This window comes from Bidens hawaiensis, unplaced genomic scaffold, assembly GCF_021521415.1.
Source record: "Bidens hawaiensis isolate Kalapana, Puna unplaced genomic scaffold, B.hawaiensis_p1.1 tig00008858_1, whole genome shotgun sequence".
NCBI classification, from domain to species: Eukaryota; Viridiplantae; Streptophyta; class Magnoliopsida; order Asterales; family Asteraceae; genus Bidens; species Bidens hawaiensis.
In genome coordinates, this window is record NW_027491639.1 from 803,797 (window position 1) to 823,997 (window position 20,201).

Here is a 20,201-nt window from a genome sequence, read left to right on the forward strand (position 1 = left end):
CAATTTTGTCTGAATTTAACTACGACTTGGTTAATTTGATATTATTTAGTTTTTTATATAATCTCTAGGATATGGAAAATGTAGTTAAATGATGTAGAATATGAAAGAAAAAATAAATAAATAACCTTTAATCAGTTTAATGCTTCATCCCTAGTGATTTAAAAGATGACGTGAAAGAAAGAGACTAGGCTGATCATTTGAGAAAGGTCTCCAAACGCCACCCCAGTCTCACTTTTGCCCCTCTCATTGGCTGGAACATATCCAACACACATATGTCGGAATTCAAAACAACCACTCGTTACCACACTCACGGAGGAGCCCTTGACGCCCACAACACGGTGTTTGACATCCCCTTTGCTAATTTGGCACTGATCTAGGTATCCAACGCCCGTCAGACATAGTCTTCGTGATATAAAATTGAACGCATATGCTGTTAAAGTTAAACTTTCTAATTTTATACCGTGTGTCCCTTCGTTATGTGTAGAGTGGGACCTACAACATCACCCTTCGTGATAAGAAACCGGTTTTAATCCGAACCAAAACCGATTATTAACCGGTTTTGATTTTTATTGACCAAACCAAATCAGTTTTAAGTTTTAACCCAAACATGTTTTGACTTTTAAACCGGTTTCTGCATCTTTGGTACAAGGTACAACCATCCTATGCATCCACCAATCACATCTCAACTCCTGTCAAAAAAACACTGACACAACAACAACAACCACCAACCACCTTGCTTTCATCACAATCAAAACCTTAAATAAAATCTATTCATCATCTTCTTCACAATAACTTCAATTCCACCATGATCTCACCAATAATAATAATAATATTATTATTATTTACTCTCTTCATATTCATAACCCCATCAATCTCTATACAACAACCTTCACTCACTCTTTCCACAACCTCTTTATCAACCTCAAACAACTCACTCACCATAACCTGGTCCCGAGTCAACTCACCTTCTCAACTCGACTGGCTCGGTATCTACTCACCACCCAACTCATCCCTTAGAAACTACATAGGTTATGTCTATCTTAACACCTCACCCGCTTGGCAATCCGGGTCGGGTTCCATCACCCTTCCTTTCATCAACCTAAGATCCGGATACAAGATCCGGATCTTCCGTTGGACCGAGTCCAAAATCGTCCCGACCCGCCTCGACCACGACCGCAACCCATTACCCCAACCCAAACATGTTTTAGCCGAAACCGAATAATTCGGGTTCGGATCATCCGGGTCCGGGTCGGGTCATGAATCCAGGTCCGGGTCGGGTCATGGACCCGGATCCGGACCAGGTGCATTTGGCGTTGACGGGTGGGGCGGGTGAGATGAGGGTGATGTTTGTGAGTGGGGATGGGAGAGAGAGTGTGGTGAGATACGGGTTGGGTTCGGGTGGGATGGAGCGGGAGGTGGGGACGCGGGTGGAGAGATACGAGAGGGAGGATACGTGTGATGCGCCGGCGAATAGTAGTGTCGGGTGGAGGGATCCGGGGTTTGTGCATGATGGGGTGGTGGTGGGTTTGGAGCCCGGGAAGCGGTACTTTTATAAGGTAATAATATGTCGTTGATCTGTTAGTTTGGATTAATAAAATCCAATTTTTGTAATTAAAATCGTAGTGTGTTCATGTTAATGTTGTGATTGCGAGTAGTTGCTTTGACGTAAAGAACATCGATAACCAGTTATCCGGTTTAGGTTTTACGGGCAATCCAAAATAACCCCCAAATTGGTATTGATTATATTAGGGGTGTAAACGAGCCAAGCCTGAGGTCGGCTCGTGAGACGTTTTTTCAAGCTTGGCTTGGCTCGTTTATTAGTTGTTAATTAGTTTATATGCGTTTTTAATTATTTTTATATATATTGAGAAAAACCTTAAACAAGCCTAAGCTTGGCTCGAGCTTGCTTAGTAGTTAGTACCTTTAATAAGCCTAAGCTTGGCTCGAGCTCGTTTAGTACCTTTAATGAGCTAAAGCTTGGCCTGGGCTCTAAAAGTACACAAGGCTTCAGCTTGGGCTCAATAACTAAACAAGCTTTATTTGAGGCTCGGGCTCGGCTCGTTTCGAGCTTTTTATTACTCTGATCCTAATTCCCAGGTAGCTTGCGAGCGGCTCGACTCAGCTCGTTTGCAGTGGTTAATTATATTAAATTTAATGTCTACCGGTTATCAGACGATTAGGGGTTGCTAGATCTTTAATAGGGCCGAATCTTGAAACACATCTCTCAAAAAGTTAACGGCTTGCTTGAAATCTGATCGATTATAAACGTGTCAAGCCAAGCTGGCTTAAACGAGCCGAGGTAAGCTCGCCTTTTGTTTGCTTGTTTGGCTCGTTTTAGTCAAGAACAAATTTTATTTTTTATAAATTAATAAGTTATAATCTAGTTTTATTTGTAAATAAGCCTGCTTAATGTGGTGCATGATCTCCACTAAAACCACTCAAAATATTACTTTTCACTTAAACGAGCCGAACTCGAGCTCAAGCTAAAGCTGGCTCGGCTCTCGTTAAGCGGCCATTAACAGCAGAGCATACTCATATAAGAAAGTCTGTGTCTGCAAGTGTTAATATTTATGTACATAATATCTTTTGGCAATTGGTATTACAGGTGGGGAGTGATGCTGGTGGTTGGAGCAAAACTTTCACATTTGTGTCACCTGACGAAAACGCAACTGAAACGATAGCGTTTTTATACGGGGATATGGGAACCGCAACACCATACAACACGTATATACGAACACAAGACGAAAGTATATCAACCATAAAGCACTCGGTGATAAACCGGCTTTAATATCCCACATTGGTGACATAAGCTACGCCCGTGGCTACTCGTGGGTGTGGGACCACTTCTTTAACCAAATCGAGCCCGTGGCCTCACAAGTCCCGTACCATGTCTGCATCGGGAATCATGAATATGATTGGCCGTTGCAGCCGTGGAAACCGGACTGGGCCATGTATATTTATGCGAAAGACGGAGGTGGCGAATGTGGCGTTCCGTATAGTTTGAAATTCCACATGCCTGGAAACTCGTCCGAGTCGACCGGGTCCCGGGCCCCAGCGACTCGGAACCTGTACTACTCGTTTAACTTCGGCGTCGTTCATTTCGTGTATTTATCGACGGAAACAAACTTTTTAAAAGGGAGTAAACAATACGAGTTTTTGAAAAACGATCTGGAGTCGGTTGACCGGGTCAAAACGCCGTTCGTTGTGGTCCAGGGTCATCGACCGATGTACACCACGAGTAACGAAGTGCGAGACCGTCCGATAAGGGAAAAGATGCTCGAGCATCTGGAACCACTGTTAGTGGATAATAAAGTGAACCTGGCCCTGTGGGGCCATGTTCACAGATACGAACGTTTCTGTCCAATAAATAATTACAAATGTGGGAGTGGGCCGGTACATGTGGTTATTAGCATGGCTGGACAGGACTGGCAACCTATCTGGGAGCCCAGGTCTAACCATCCAGACATGCCAATATTCCCACAACCGGCGTACTCCATATACCGAGGCGGTGAGTTTGGGTACACCAAACTCATCGCTAACAAGGAAAAATTAACATTTACATATATCGGAAACCATGATGGCGAGATGCATGATAGCGTAGAGATACTAGCGAACGGGGAAGTCGTGAATGGTAAAATTACTAATATGGTCCTTACTGAGGGTAACAGTAACGGTAACGATGATGGTAAGGGTAAAGTGGGAAAAACAACATATTTGTGGTATGTTGAAGGTGCAGGTGTGTTATTATTTAGTGTTTTGGTTGGATATTTACTTGGATTAATGTCACGTGCAAAGAAAGAAGTTGTTACAAATAAGGAATGGATACCACTTAAGACAACTGAAGAAGCATAATACTATGTTATCATAGTATTATGTTTTGTTTAGTTTGTATCTAAGTTACAGATTTTGTTAATGTTGGGTATGGAGATCATTTGTGTGTAAATAGAGTATATGTTTTGTAACGATGAATGAAAAAATGTTGCGGTTTTGAGCATTGTTTTCACTTTCAGAGCCAGATCGACTAATTGATCCGAAACTAGCTATGTCACTGGTCTGGTTGAGTTTATTTAGCTTTCAATTGAACTGATCAGACTGGTTGATCCAACGAACTAACCCGTGCGGTTAGACAAATGTTATACAGACCTTTGGTTACGCAATCATACGATTTGTTTTTTGTCAACAGGAACTTAGTTACCGCTAATAATTGACTTTTGTCAACGGTAACTTATTTACAGTTGTTTGGATCTCAACACTAACATCAATTACCATTCATAAACTGTGTTGACTTCTGTTGCCCAAACCGAACCGGTTTTGGGTTTTAAACTTGTTTGTGCACTTCTTGTTCCTCGGGTTTCATCAGCCAACTTTAAAAGCATTTCGTACTAATAATCAATTTTTCGCTCGCTAGAGGTGATACTCCCTTTGATCCTCACCAAGGAAGCGTTGCTCGCTTGATCTCTCATTTGTGTTGTCCGTCGGAGTTTGAAATCAGACTTGGTCTAAAACAAGTGTGCACTATGCACATCCTAACTCATAACGAAACTTATTCGAATTTCCTTTATGTCTTTAAGTATATTTTAATCACCTAAAATGATTTCATAACACTGATTAAAATCACCGACACAAGACGAGGTCCAATGAATTTACGAGTAACGTAATCTTGATGTCGAAATAATACGGTTATAATATGGGTCGATACCAATATAATCATATGGGTATCATTTTAAAGTTATATAGACATATAGTACGTCAAGAATGGTCATGTACACGATTTAATTCTAGAAGAAAGCATTTCATAAAGTTTATAATAAAAGCATATATAATGTTTTGTGACATTATACCAATAGCTTTGAATACTTTTGTTTTCAAAGACTTTTGAATGGAGAAGTGATTATTAGTTTATTACCGGGTTTTAGTGTTTTACTGCTTCAACTTTTAAAGTAAACCAAGTCTTCTCTTTAACCTTTTAAAAAATTAAAATGTTTTTAAACCTACAAATACAAAAAAAAAAATGAACTAAAACCGAGTCCCTCAAGGGAACCAAGTGGTTTGAGGGTTGGCAAAATTGTATTACGGGGCACGTTTAATACATTACCAATTTAAATAGGAAAATTTTAAGAATTACATAACAAAGTTGTGCGCAGCGCATGAAAGATAATCAGAAATAGTGAAATGGATAAAGAGATGCGATTACAAAAATTTGTATCACATTCAAGACAATACATAAATATACATACACACACGCTAATTGTGACTTCCTACTTAAAGTTGATTATGTATTCTATGAATCTTGTAGTATTACTCATGTAAATTGTTTTATAAAAAAAATTAGATTATTATCAGAGTTTATCTGTTATTTATATCTCTAACGATGTATAAAAAGGTAAAAAAAAGCAAATACTTGATAACATTCCGTATAAAAAGATATTTGCTTTAGTCCAACCCCCCCCCCCCCCCCCCCCCAAGGCCCAAATCCCTAGGGTAATAGGGTACCATTCAGATTCCCTATGGGTTTCATCTCTGAAAGTGCTCATAGCAAATCTCTAAGACTCATCGCTATGGGCAGTAAAAGGGGGCATTTTTAGGGTGCTAGGGGGGGGGGGTGGCACAAAGATCGACGCTCAAACAGTTTTTTTGTGTGCCACTTTACTTTTCACTCTCTCACTTTCTCATACACATACATATATATGTATATATATTGGGGTGGTAAAGGAGTATTAAACCATAGCGGGGTATTATGGAGAAGAGCTTCGAAACCCAGTTTTTCTTACGTGGTGATGATGTGGCCCCTCCATAGTGAACAACCTAAAGGACATCTCAAAAAAATCGGTTTTATGAACCTGAATCTCCATGAGATGGATGAATGATTGTGTGTATATGATTGGTTGGAACATCTCTATAAAAATCCGTGGAAAATCACACCTACCAATTTGGAAAACTTTTGGGTAAAAAAAAAGCTGTTACATTTTATTGGATGATGTGAATCAAGTACTTAAAGGGTTAATTATAATGGTTAAGGAGTGAAATGTAAATAATTAAATAGAGTAAGAAGATGCTCAAAGATTAAAGTTGATGATAAAAGTAGTCTAGAAAGAGAAGAGAGAATGGTTGAGTTACAGATATCGAGTTTATTATTAATTGTTCAAGTATTATTAGGAGTTAGAGTAGTATGCAAGTCAGTGTTGGTATATATATATAGATGTCAGTGTATTATATTTTATATGATCTTCGTTTTTAATAACATAGAAAGAGTCATTATAATTTACCACAAAATTATCAATGTAGGTTGTGTTGCTCAATCCAATTAAGTCCAAGAGTACATTGGGTACTTTTCCGGGCATATTTTACTATGTTAATTGGTTGATTAGTTTGGTCTTTGGCATATTTTTGGAATGTAAAAGACATTGATATGACACACGTGTGGGCTATTGGGAGTGAATGATCATGAAGGAAATAATAATCACATGAGATGGTGGGTGGTGGAATGAAGATGGTGAGGGTTGTTGGGTGGTGGAAAAGAGAGGAGTGATGGGATAAAATCATTATAATCTCTATACTTATCAATAATCATAGTATATACTTTTAATTGTAAAACAAAGTGGAGTTGTAAACATTTTTTTGGTAAGTTATGGCAATTGCCTATCATAAAAGTTTATCATGACCACTTTTTGAATCTACTAACTTTATATTATGAGATGCAAGCCATACTAACATTTTTTTGTATAAATAGTTATATACAATGAGAATGGTCACTATTGGTTGTCAACTTGATTTTTGACATCTTTTCATAAGAAAGGATATCCTTTTTAAGTCGAATTGACATAAACTTATGATAGTATGATAAAGTGGGTTATTTACAAAATCTCATGAATTTATATTATATGGCACTAAAAAAGTTAAGCCTTTAAAAAAAATTACCTAAGGTTTATATTGAAATTACATTGTGATTGAGATTATTAATGTAGTAATAATCACTATACCACAATATATCCTTTTAATGACTTGCTTAAAGTATAATGTTATAACATTTTATATATTCAACTTAGTACAAATATAAAATTGTTAAAAGTTTTAAATGAAGATGATGTTGGATATATGTAGATTATACGTTAGTGTAAATCTTGTGTAATAATAGGGGTTTGTCTTACGAAATATTAAACTAGACGGGTCACTAAAGAATTCAGGACTTGATGTAAACAAGAACAAGCAGTGTAAAACAATGTTCGGATGAAAGACTACCCACTATTTTCTTTTACTGAAAGCTTATTTTGAACAATTATAACAAGAATATGCATTGCTAAACGTAGTTATAAAAAAGTATTACAAAATTACTTTATCAACAAAAATTCATTAGTCAACTGAAAAGTTCATCAGTGACCATCAACTGATCAAATAAACTTCGGAAAGGAAAAAAAATTGTTTTCAACGTTTTGTAGTACTCACTAACAATCAATCGAACTCCGAAAAGAAAATAAGTCGCTTTTTTACATGTTTTTTTAGTCACATAAATCGTTTGGTTGATACGTTGGTATTGTATGTTTGTGTAGTCAGTACTTCTATAGGGGTGTTCATTGGTTTGTATTTGGGTTTTTCAATTGCTAGCATCTGTTTCCTTAGTTTTTAGTATGTCAAATGTTGAGTATAACTAATAGGCAAATCCATAACCTAATATAATGAATTTGGTTTCCCTAGTGTAACCAAATTTAATTTATTAAAATTAAATATAAAATACGTAATTTGGTTAGGTTTTAAATGGTTTTAATCTGATTTAGCCGGTATTTTGGTATGAGATTATCGTAAGATAATGAGTGTAGACATAAAACAAAATAGTTAAATTAAAATATGTTTTGAAACAAACATGGCCTTTTAAAAAACAATGCCTTATTTATTAAACTTATCAACATTTTGTATTTAAGGAATCAAATTCATTGATAGTTAAAACGTTTCACCAATTTTAATTAAAAAATTAATCCACATAATTACAAATGAATTTAGACAAAATAATTTAAATGTGATAGATGGATTTGAATGAGGAGTACATTTGTGGGCCAAGTTTAGTTCTAATTTGATGGTCATTATTGGAACTTTTGTGTTGAAACTACTTCTTTATCCTTAAACTAGTTATTGCTAAATAATTGGTTTATTGATTATCATATAACAAATATAAACTTAAATTGCTGATAAACAAAATTACGAAAAGCATATTTCACAATCTCTTAAAAACCACATGTCCAACGTAAACTGCGAATGACCTAATCTTTTAGGTTAGCAGGATTTTCACGAGTCCCTTAAAGTTTCTAATGTCATGTTCTCGTAAATTGATGAATATCTTTGTTATGCGGTGGTTAGATGAAACCATAGATTGTATGTTTCTTTAATGTGTTAATTCGTATAGGTTATATGCGTGTACTACTAAATTATTGGAATGTTATGTTGTCTGTGTACTACTAAATTATTGGAATGTTATGTTGTCTGTCCATGATAGATCTTAGATCTTTTGCCCACATTGATCAAACTCACAACATGGTTCAAAGTTCAAACAACTATGAAACTATTTCTTTTTTACTCATCAGAACCATTTAAATTGTTATTAAAGACGTAACTAAACACAGTTAAATGATTGGAGGACTCAAGAAACATGATACAATACTGTGATAAACCACAATATTAAGATAAATGTGCCATGAATTATTGCAACTACGACATGCTCCTTTAGATGTAACTTCATGTCGATTATCTTTAGTAGTAGCGCAACTGCTCTTTTTGTTGTACCTTGTGAAACTATTTCGTGAGCGGATAGAAATTGTTTTGAGAAAACTTTGTCAAACATGTGACATCAGTCAAACTCTAAGTTTTGATTTATTCAATCTTAACAACTGAAGATCGTGTCATCGTGTTGTATATACTGATTTAAAGTCCCTTATTTGTTTTATATCATTCTACTTTTCTTTTCTTCATAAAACTATATTGTATTATGGAACTTCCTACCAAATAGGATATACTTAAAATAAATTTATTTGTTGACCCGATATTTTATAAATTATTTTTTTTCTTTCTATCGTTGTTGGGTACTTGATTATTTTGACCCTTCCAAATACATCATAATATCCTCATATCGCTCGTGCTAACTTCTCTATGAGTTTGAAAGCGTTTAAAGACTTTGAAAATTCAGGAATCTCTAATACCAACCTTCCATTGTTGCTTAAATGTTGTGTCAAAAACTCCTCTTTAGATGTGGATTGAAGTCGTCCACGTTGTTTTTAGTTTTGATTTAAAATTAATATCTTACTTATTTGTAATTAGAGGTTTAATATTGTGTGATAAACGTTAATTAATGACTATTAAAGAAAACTGTTACCCTATCAACATCAATGAAGAGTGCTTCACTGCCCAACTAAAAATATCATGAATGAATTAACTAATTCATATGGATTATAAGTTAACGGACACATAAGTTACACGTGATACGTCTTTACCGAAGGACGTAAGTATTCTATACTGTACACTTACTCGACCTACTTCTAAAATCACTACATCTGCACTTTGCATGATTTGATCCTATAATTACTTAATCAGATTGAAGAGTACGCCACTTTATTACCAGGTTATAGAGGTAGGGTACCAAAAAGACCCAAATACCCTTAAGTACCACCCGCGGGTCACAGATGAACCTCTAATAAGCCACCCGCGGGGCATACGGATCACCCGCATATCACGATAAAGGAAGAATGTCCTCATGCCACGCGCAGAAGCATCCTTGCACCCTCGAAAGTCGTCCGCAGGATAGGACATCAGTCCCCAAACGATCGAGAGGAAGTGTCAGCGGAACAGTTATCACCAACCAATTACATTCTAGAAGAATATCCACGATTGTTACGTGAGGAATACGTGACCTACCAGCCAATGAATAAAGGACACATGGCCAGGTTGTTATAACCGTGCACATGGCCAGGGTCCGATCCGTCCTATCATTGGGCAACACGTGTCCGGGTTGTTATACCTATGCACATGGGACATATAGCTCAACCTATCATGAAAGGACACGTGTCCAGGCGGTTATTAAAAATCTTCTAGAAGAGGACAGCTGGCCTAATCACCTTCCTACATCTTTCGGTTATAAATACCTTGTCAAACGGTATGAGGTATCATTCACTCACTTGTATTCTGACTACACTTAGTCTGTTTACTTCAGTACTTTCTCTATTTACGAACGTTACTGATTCTCACGCCGGAGGGTGGTTACAGGAAGACCCCCTCTTGTCCTTCCTGTAACGAGACTCACGGTGTCTGTTTTGCAGGTTCTGGTCATTGGACTTTGGGGAGTGATACTCATATCATTTGTCGTAGTTATCATATCTTACCCTGTGGACTCATTGGATCAAGGACCCATACCTGGGGATCGGGTGTTTCTTCATTGGCGCCATCCGTGGGACTGTTAGAACTGCATAATTTTTTCTCCGTTGGTTTTTTGGTTCGTTTGATATGAGTAAACTTCCTGAAGGGCCGACGGGAACTCCTGCACCTGATTCACGTGTAACTAACACAGAAGCACCTCCGGGTCTTAGTGTTTTTTCACGTATCACGACTCTGGGGGGCGTTCTCTTGAACGTGTCACTGCTCCGGGGTCACGAATCACTGAGGTAAAACCTGGGGGTTTTTCCCTAGAAAATGTTACAGCACCAATCGATCCCACTCCCACAAACATCGGACGTGCCTTGGCACCGGAAGGTTCTAATTTGGGTCAAAAACGAATTACGGAAGAGACTCGCCGGAAACGGCCAGAATTGGATCTGGAAAATGATTCAGGCGATTCTGGCATCGCGAGATCTCATCAACGTAATTCTAGATCCAGAGGAGCATTAACTCCTGAAAAGTGGCTCCACGTGCAACAACAAAATTTGGTGGCTGAATACGAGCGAAGAAAGCGTAATGAACGACTTCACGCTCGCACTTTGGATTATGAGGAATCTCCTAGGAGATCTCCTTCCCCTCCACCAATAGTGAGAGGAAGTTAGATTCGTTACAGCCAACAGGCGGAGCCAGAATTTGGCGAATTACCGAGGCTACGCCCTCGTCCTCGCATAGACATTCGGACACCATCCTATTTGGACGAGTTTGATAGTTATGATTCATCTTATCACCCGGGAGATTACAGTATGTATACCGGGGATAGTAGGATGAGCTCACAGGCAAGAAGCAGTCGTTCGCATGACATAGTCCGCCACACCGAGTACCATAGCAATGCTGAACGAGACTTCACCAAACCATACCGCCCCGCGACCTTCGCCGAAAAATCAAAGTTCATAGCAAGCATTGCCACAACGCCTTTTCCTGTTAATGCTAAAATACCTACATCGGTAGGTAAATACAATGGTATGACTGATCCAAGCGATCATCTCCAGAACTTTGTGGCGGTAGGTGGTGTTAGTGGTTGGACGCTTCCCTATTGGTGTCACATGTTCGCATTGACACTAACAGGGGCAGCAAGAGAGTGGTTCGAAAAGTTACCCGATGGTGAAATTTCCAGCTGGGACGATTTAGTGAAGAAATTTTCTCAACAGTTCAGTCAGCAGAAGAAGCATACGCGGGACCAATCAGAAATTTTAGATGTCATTCGTCGCGATAACGAGTCTATAGAAGATTTTATCACCAGGTTCAATGACGAGAGCCTGAACATCGGTGGAATTAGCAAAGACATGCTTCGTGGTGCCTTCCGCAAAAACGCCAGATGTGATGATTTAGTCCGCACACTTACTGGCAGAGATGGAATGCCAAAAGAGTGGGACGATCTCAAGACTGCAGCAAAGGTGTATGCGAACACTGAGAAAACATTGAGAAGTGGTAACTCAAAGCAAAAATTTAAAGTCGAGTTTCAAACTCCGAGACCAAATAGACAGGCGAAAGGCCCTATCTGGTCAAGACTTCAGCCAAGTACGGAAGCACCAAAACCATTTGATGCACGATCTCTTATAAGCAACAAGAACAAAGCGGGACCCTCGAGTCGAGGTCCCAATAACTGGATTCCTCTTTCAAAGACTCCCACTGAAATTCTCACTACGGAGAATGTGAATTTTAGAAAACCGCAGCCACTGACGAGACCATTCCTTGACCCGAAAAAGCGTTGTTCATATCATGATGACATTGGTCATAATACGAATGAGTGCAGAACATTAAAAAATGAAATTGAAGCGGCTGTAAAGCCTGGAAAACTTGGACACCTGGTAAAGGGTGGGAAACCTGACAATGGTAAAGCTCCCGCACGGGATATCCAGGGCCCGAGTAAAAAGCAAGTCAGAGATTTAAACGTCCATATGATACAAGGCGGGTACGATACAAGAAAAAAGAGGAAGGAGTCTGATGATGAGGACTGGAAGAATGAGTCAGTGATCTTTCCTCGTATCAAGGGGGCCCGAATAACAAAAACCCCTTAATCATCACTGCCCAATTCGGACACTACCGTTCCTAATACGTCTTCTTCGACACCGGTAGTACTTCCGACATTATGTATGAACAATGTTTTGAACAACTTGACGAGGAAGATAAGGAAAGATTAAAACCCATCCACGCTCCACTATCGGGGTTCGGAGGGGAAATAATGCATCCGCGAGGTGTAATTTCATTCTCAGTCACCCTAAGTAACGGAATTCATTCTAGGACCGAGGAGGTCAAATTTTTGGTTTTGCCAGCAACATCAAAACATGACATTATTCTTGGACGTGAAGCGATTGGTGACTTTAATGCTCATCCATCCACAGCACACGGTGCAGTAGGAGTTCCAACTTGCACTAGTATAGCAATAATTTATGTTAATCGGCACTGCTTTGCAACCGAGAGCTCAAAACCAAGCAAGATTCCAAAACAAACTGTGAAGACTGAACCAGAGAAATGGGTTTTCAACAAAAAATTTCCTGATCAAACTGTAACAATAGGACCTGCTACTTCCGAGATAGTACGGACCTTCTTAAAACAGTTATTATCAAAGAATATTGATGTTTTCGCGTGACAACCCGCGGATATGACTGGTGTCCCGAGGAACATTGCAGAACACAAATTAAGGGTAAACCCGTTGTTTACGCCAATTGTTCAGAAGCAACGTAAGATGGGTCCGGAACAAACAAAAGCAATGAATGAGCAAGTCCAGGATCTCTTACAAGCTGGAATCATCCGCCCAATTCGTTATCAGACCTGGGTTGCTAATCTAGTTATTGTTCCCAAAAGCAATGGGTCATGGCGGATGTGCATTGATTTCAAAGATCTAAATAAAGCATGTCCCAAACATTGTTATCCCTAACCCGAAATAGATCTCAAGGTTGATGCTGTAGCACCATTCAAATTCAAATGCTTCCTGGATGCCTACAAGGGCTACCATCAGATCCGCATGGCAGCGGGCGACAAGGACAAAACAGCATTTCGCACTGATCAATGCACCTTTTGCTACAAAATGATGCCTTTCGGACTAAAGAATGCGGGAGCCACATATCAACGATTAATGGACATAGCGTTCAAAGATCAAATTGGCCGGAATTTAGAAGTGTATATGGATGATTTCGTAATAAAAAGTGTTGAGGAAGACCAGATGTTGAGAGATAATGAAGAGACGTTCGAAACGTTGAAAGGTATTAACATGAAGCTGAATCCGGCCAAGTGCTCATTTGGAATGGAAGAAGGAAAGTTTCTGGGAGTGATTGTCACGGATGCGGGCTTCAAAGCTAACCCAGATAAAGTTCAAGCTATAGCCCGCATGCCTTCTCCATCTTCCCTCAAGGAAGTTTAGACACTCAATGGCCGACTGGTTGCTTTGAATCGTTTTTTGGCAAATCATGCAGCCAAGTCTCATCCTTTCATCTCAACTCTAAGGAATTGCCTTAAGAAAGCACAATTTAAATGGACCGCGGAAGCAGAACAAGCGTTCTTGGATGTTAAAAAATGTTTGATGGAACTCCCAACGTTAATAGCACCTCACGCTGGAGAACCTTTGACGTTATACCTATCGGCTTCAGACATTGCTTTTGGGGCCGTCCTTCTGACAGATCGCAAGAATGTTCAAACACCGATCTACTACGTTAGCAGAACACTATCGGATCCAGAAACAAGATATTCCATGCTAGAAAAATTGGTTTTGGCACTGGCCTATGCTGCACGACGCCTCCGCAGGTACTTTCAAGGGCACTCCATCAATGTCTTAACTGGATACAAGCTCAAAAACGTTCTCAGCAAGCCAGAATTGTCTGGGCGATTGGCTAAATGGGCCATCGAGCTAGGTGAACACGCAATAGAATACAAACCTAGGCCAGCAATCAAAGGGCAAGTGTTGGCGGACTTCGTGACAGAGGTCCCGCATCACAAAGAAAAAGAATGTTTGATTGAGCAACGACCCCAAGCACCTCCGGAATCAGGACAGATTTGGTCCTTATTTACGGATGAAGCTTCAAGCAGTGCGGGATGTGGCGCAGGCCTCAGGCTAGTCAATCCCGAAGGCCATGAGTTTACATATGCCATAAAGTTGGACTTCAAAACTACCAACAACGAGGCAGAATATGAAGCTTTCTTGGCAGGCTTAAGGATAGCTAAAAAGCTTGGGGTTAAGCATTTGGAAGCCCGAGTGGATTCCATGTTGATTGTGGGATAGATCAACGACACATACGAAGCAAAAAATGATATCATGGCTTCATATATGTCACAGGCGAAAGATCTAATGCTCCAATTCTCTTCTTGCAAAGTTATTCATATAAAGAGAAGCGAGAAAAAAATCAGCGGATGCTCTCAGTAAATTGGCTTCAACAAACTTTGAAAATTTTGCCAACGACATCCGCATCAAAATATTAGATCGTCCGTCTGTTTCGCAGCATCAAGTTTTAGTGATCCAAACGGGAGTAGAATCCTGGATGACACCCAAAATAGCATATTTGTCATCCGGAGCACTTCCAGAAGAAAAGGCAGTGACCCGGAATATAAAGCACAAAGCCTTGAACTATCAGATACTTGACGGTGTTTTATACCAACGTTCCTTCCTCGGACCATTTATACGATGTGTGGATGCCGAGGACGCGAATTACCTAATCAGAGAAGTTCACGAAGGCATTTGTGGTCTTCATGCTGGCCCGCGCATGGTCGTGGCGAAATTAATGAATGCCGGATATTATTGGCCGGGGAAGCACTTAGATGCGGTGAATGAAATCAGAAAGTGCGATTCTTGCCAAAGGCATGCCCCTAACACGCTACGAACAAAGAATGAGTTAGTTCCAGTCACTTCAGCTTGGCTGTTCCAGCTACAACCAAAGAATGAGTTAGTTCCAGTCACTTCAGCTTGGCCGTTCCAAAAATGGGCTATTGATATCATGGGACCTTTCCTGAAGCCCCTGGATGGGTCAAATTCTTAATAGTAGCCATCGACTACTTTACAAAATGGGTGGAGGACAAACCAGTTGCTTCTATAACAGTAGCGAGTGTTAAAAAATTCTTGTGGGAATTCATCATATGTCGTTTCGGCCTCCCTCTAGAGCTCGTTAGTGACAACGGAACACAATTCGCGGACAGTGGGTTACAAGAATGGCTAAAAGAATTACACATTTCTCAAATCTTCACCTCTGTAGCCCACCCGCAAGCAAATGGTCAAGTCGAAAGAACCAATCGGACGATCAAAGAGGGAATCAAAACGAGATTAGGGACGAAACGAACGGGATGGGTGGACGAATTGCCCCATGTACTATGGGCCTTCCGCACTCAAAGGAATTCCAGTAATTCCGAAACCCCCTTCAGTTTAACATATGGCACAGAAGCCATGATTCTCGCTGAGATTGGTATCCCATCCGCCAGAGTTCTTATGATTGAGGATAATGATCATGAACTCCGGATGAATCTTGACCTCCTCGAGGAAAGGAGAGAACTAGCATCAATCCGCGAGCATAATTACAAACGACAGTTGCAAAAATATTATAACTCGCGAGTTCAAAGATGTGAATTCGATGCGGGAGACTTTGTCTTCCGTAATAATAAAGCTTCCGGGCAAGAGCCTCTGGGCAAGTTGGCCCCAACTTGGGAAGGACCTTATAAAATTCAGAAAGTTTTATTTAAAGGGGCCTACAAGTTGGAAAAGTTGGATGAGACTGAGATCCCTAGGACTTGGAATGGGGCCCAACTAAAGAAATGTTATATATAGTTTGTTCTCCTGGCCTGCGTGCCCAATTGAATGTTTACAATTTATGTATTTTTGCTTCTTGTAATTCGGCTTATGCCTTTCTAATGGAAATTTTATTTTCAGTCACTTATAACTTGTAATCCCTTATTGACACACAATGAAGATTCTATGAACACTTATATTATGAAAAATAAACAAAGTGTACCGGATGTAGAATTAAAACTTTTTTTATTTACTCAAGAGGGATTACAACATAGATAAAAAGAGGATCAATTACAAGAACATAAAAATTTATGTGGCAGCATCATCATGCTCAGCATCCTTGCCTTCCGCATCTTCTTCTTCCTCATCAAGTTCAATAAGAGCTTTTTTCTGCTGGATGCTGTCTTCCTTATCAGCGAGATCGGATATCTGATTCGTCAAATAAAACTTCAACGGGTCAAAATCCTTCGATTTCTGCTTAAGGATGGCAACAATGTCTTGCCCAGCTAGGATGTACTCTTTAGGAAGCTTCGAAGTTGAGCCAAATTGGTAACCTTCTTGGAAGCCCAGTTGGCGACCAGCTTGTTTAGAAGCTTTCAGAAGGATAGCAACACAATTCCCAAGCTCATCGCTAGCCTGAACATCGGCGATGACCTGTTAAAACAACTATGTTTAATTGACCTCCAATACTTAGATTATTTATGGGAACAAACAAAAGACATACCTTGGGAATGGCTTCTGCCAATAACCATTTTTGATCCGCCTTGGCCTGAATAAGCTACATCTTATGGCCAACGCACTCTAAAGCTTGGTCACGGTTTTTGGCATTAAGATCAAATAGACGCTTATCCTTGGCCGCAGATTCAGCTTGAAGGGCCTCAATCAACTTGGCCTGTTCAGCCATTGCTTTGGCTTGTTCTTCTACTTGCTTTTGAAGAACAACTTTGGTTTCCTCAGCAGCGGACCGAGCAACCTTCTCCGCCTCAAGAGCCTGACGGACCTCTCGGGATTCGCTCATCACTTTACGAGCTTCTTCCTTGGCATCAGTTGCAGAAGCCGCCAGCTCGTCCCACTGCTCATTCATCGCCAACCAATCTCTAGTTATCTCTTGGCTGGAGGAAATAGCATTCGCCACATAGTAAGAATGGGAGTTCAATAACTCTCTTCGAACACTATGGCGACGACGCTCCCTCTCAGCAGGAGGAAGACACTCCCTCAAAAATTCGAAACATACATCTACGTCTCGGAATGTAGAATCCCGACGTAATGTCCAGTGTGGTTGATGGGGGGTGGGATCTTCCTCCTGAGGAGCTGGAGAAGTTTGAGGAGCGTGTGGGAACATGCTCACGCCTCCTTGATCTCTAAAAGAATGAACATAATAAGAAGGCGATCTTTGGGCATGCTCAGAAGTGTCAGCCTCCTTGTTCTTCAAAGGAGAGTCATTCGCCACCTCAATGGGCTCCTTGGCAGTGTTAGGAGGCGGTGGTGACGGACGAAGCGGTGAGTCTTTTAAACCAGAAATACTTTCGGAAAGGTTATCCAGGTTCACTGAAAACCATTAATGGAGGGTTAGGAGTACTCCAATCCAAATAAGATAACATAATAAAGAAAAGTTTTGCATACCTAACGAAGGATCCTCCGCGTCAAGTTGTTCCAGACGCGCTTCCAAGGCAGCAGGATTTGTCTTTTTAGATTTTTTCTTCTTCAAGACAATATTCACCGGATTAACCTCACGTTTGCCTACCACCTTGAAAACGTCCGCATCAACGACTGGATGTTTACCCTCAGCGGTGGTATCATCAGCTTCCGTACCCTTGACGTCCACAGAAGTACCAGCGTCATCTTGACCCGCCGACTGACTAGCAGTGGCTCGTTGATGGGTAAGACCAGCAGTTGAACCCACAGCTCTATTAACATCAGATGAACAACCTTCTTCGCAAAGTGATGACTCCTCTCTAGACGAAAAGAGTACAATCACTCCGATAGAAGTAATAGCAGTCACAGGTCGGGGTTTCAAAATGCCCTCACCTTTCTGGATGCAATCTTTAACATATGCCTCACCTTTGGCATACATCGCTTCGGAAAACTTTGGGTTCCGGGCTGAAAGCTGTGGGAAACACGAAATTAGAACGAGTGCGCTCAAGAAAGGATGCATCCCTCTTGTCGATGGGACGGCGCACCATCATTCCCCCCTCATGATCCAACAAAGTGCTGAAGGCGGAACCTTCACCTGTACAAACAATAAAACAAGTAAGAAATTGGGCGTTCATAAAGAGAAGACAGATATAACACGAAGCTTACTCTTGTTGGTCATTTCGTAATATGGTGCTAACTTGCGGAATGGCCACAAACGACTCATCTTGGCGCTCACCATTGCCCCTTCATGAATTGGGCGCAGGGGAGTGGGCGTGGATATTAGCGTTTTATACCACGCCTGATTCTCATGAGCACTGGCGGGAACCACAGGCATAGGAGCGTCCGCCTTGCGTTTTGTCATCTTGAAGGGAATGACGTCTTCTCGGATCCAGAAAAATTTTGGCTTCCAGCCATGAAGACCACGGAGCCACTCCGTACCTATGGTCCTCTTCTCGATGGATGCAAATGTACCATCCATAGCGAAAAGTCATTTTATAGAACACCGCAAACATGCCGATAGTCGGTTCAAGGTTGCGAGATTGGCAACAGAATTCGAAATGTCGAATCCTCAACATCCCAAACGGATGGATCTGGGAAAAATGAATCCCATAAGTTGTCAAAATCGATTCGACAAACTTGGTAATTGGAATCCGGATGTTCCCCGTTGTAAAATGGTCCACATAGACAGCCATTTTCTTTGGGGGAGGATAGTGGCAATAGAACCACTAGCAGGACGCTCCAGTTCCCATGATGTCGTCAATCTGTATACGTTTACAACGTCATTATAATCCTCTTCTTTAAGGCAGACTTCAACCTCGTTGATAGTAGGGGTATTTTTCTTTTCTTTCACCCCTTTAACAAAAGAGAGATGAAGGAATCTCAGAAAGAGGAAAAAATCTCAGAGAAGGTTGAAAAGTCTAGAGTGTTTGGGAGAAATCTGAAAGCGATAAAGATTAAATGGAAATCGCAAGGGTTATATTTATACCCATCGCAATTAATGCGATCCATAAAGTGACAGAGGAGAGAGAAACCGCGGACCGCCAGATGGTTGACACGTCAGGCGGGAATTTCAAGATAATACAAACAGGCTGTCACTGGCGTTCTCCATGTCTTGTCAGTTGTTTTCAAAGAGTTTCTCTCTCCGCCACGTCATCATAGTTATCCAAGTGTTTAAACATTTTTAAAAAGAAAGTTGTAAATTTCAAAAATATCTTTTCGAGATATTTTCTTCAAGCAGTTGAATGTCCACAAAAGTCAAGGAGACTTTTCTCATTAATTATTCAAAAAAAAATAATTACAGAAAGAGAGAAAAAAATTACATGTCACAAAAACCTATGAATCTATCTTAAGGGTTTGCAGTCGTTTCGTCTTCCGGAGCCTTTGAAGAAGTATCCTCCGAATAATCGTCCTCAGACTTTTCACCAAGATAGACCTTCAAAAGACGTAAACCATCATCTGCGGACGCAAACTCTGGAAGCATTTGCTGAAGCGGGAACACTAGGTCATCATGTTCTTTTACCCGCGTAGCTCGGGCTTGCTTGAAATCAATTCCATGAAGCGGGTGATCTTTAAATGAGCGATTGCTTTGAAATACTTCATCCCTTCATGAAAGCCCGTGACACGCCCAAGTGATGAAGAAGCAGCCATAACATTGGCAAAACTGTCAGTCAGCTCTTTACTCCCTTTGATATGGCGGACGACCTATTAAGATAAAAACATAAGTTCCCAAATATCAAAAAGTGAGAATAAAATAACGAGTAATAAATAATAACTTACAGCATCAACGCCCCGAGTAAGGAACCATTGACGGTCCTGCTCCGCACGTTCCGCCGGAGCCCGGAACTCCTTTGATTCTGCAATAGCTTCCTCATGAGCTTGAAGGAGAGAGTTATAGGCAGTTTGAATTTCAGCAGCACTCTGATCTTTGAGTTCGACTCGCTCCTTC

At 40.4% G+C, this 20,201-nt stretch overlaps 1 pseudogene across 1 annotated transcript; it reads left to right on the forward strand.

Annotated features, from left to right (window-relative positions):
- The first annotated feature begins 681 nt into the window (after positions 1 to 681).
- Positions 682 to 3,934, forward strand: LOC143530182 (putative inactive purple acid phosphatase 2; annotated as a pseudogene). The gene is made up of 3 exons (XR_013134808.1): positions 682 to 1,245; positions 1,292 to 1,556; positions 2,606 to 3,934. The product of XR_013134808.1 is annotated as a putative inactive purple acid phosphatase 2 (transcript).
- Positions 3,935 to 20,201: the final 16,267 nt, after the last annotated feature.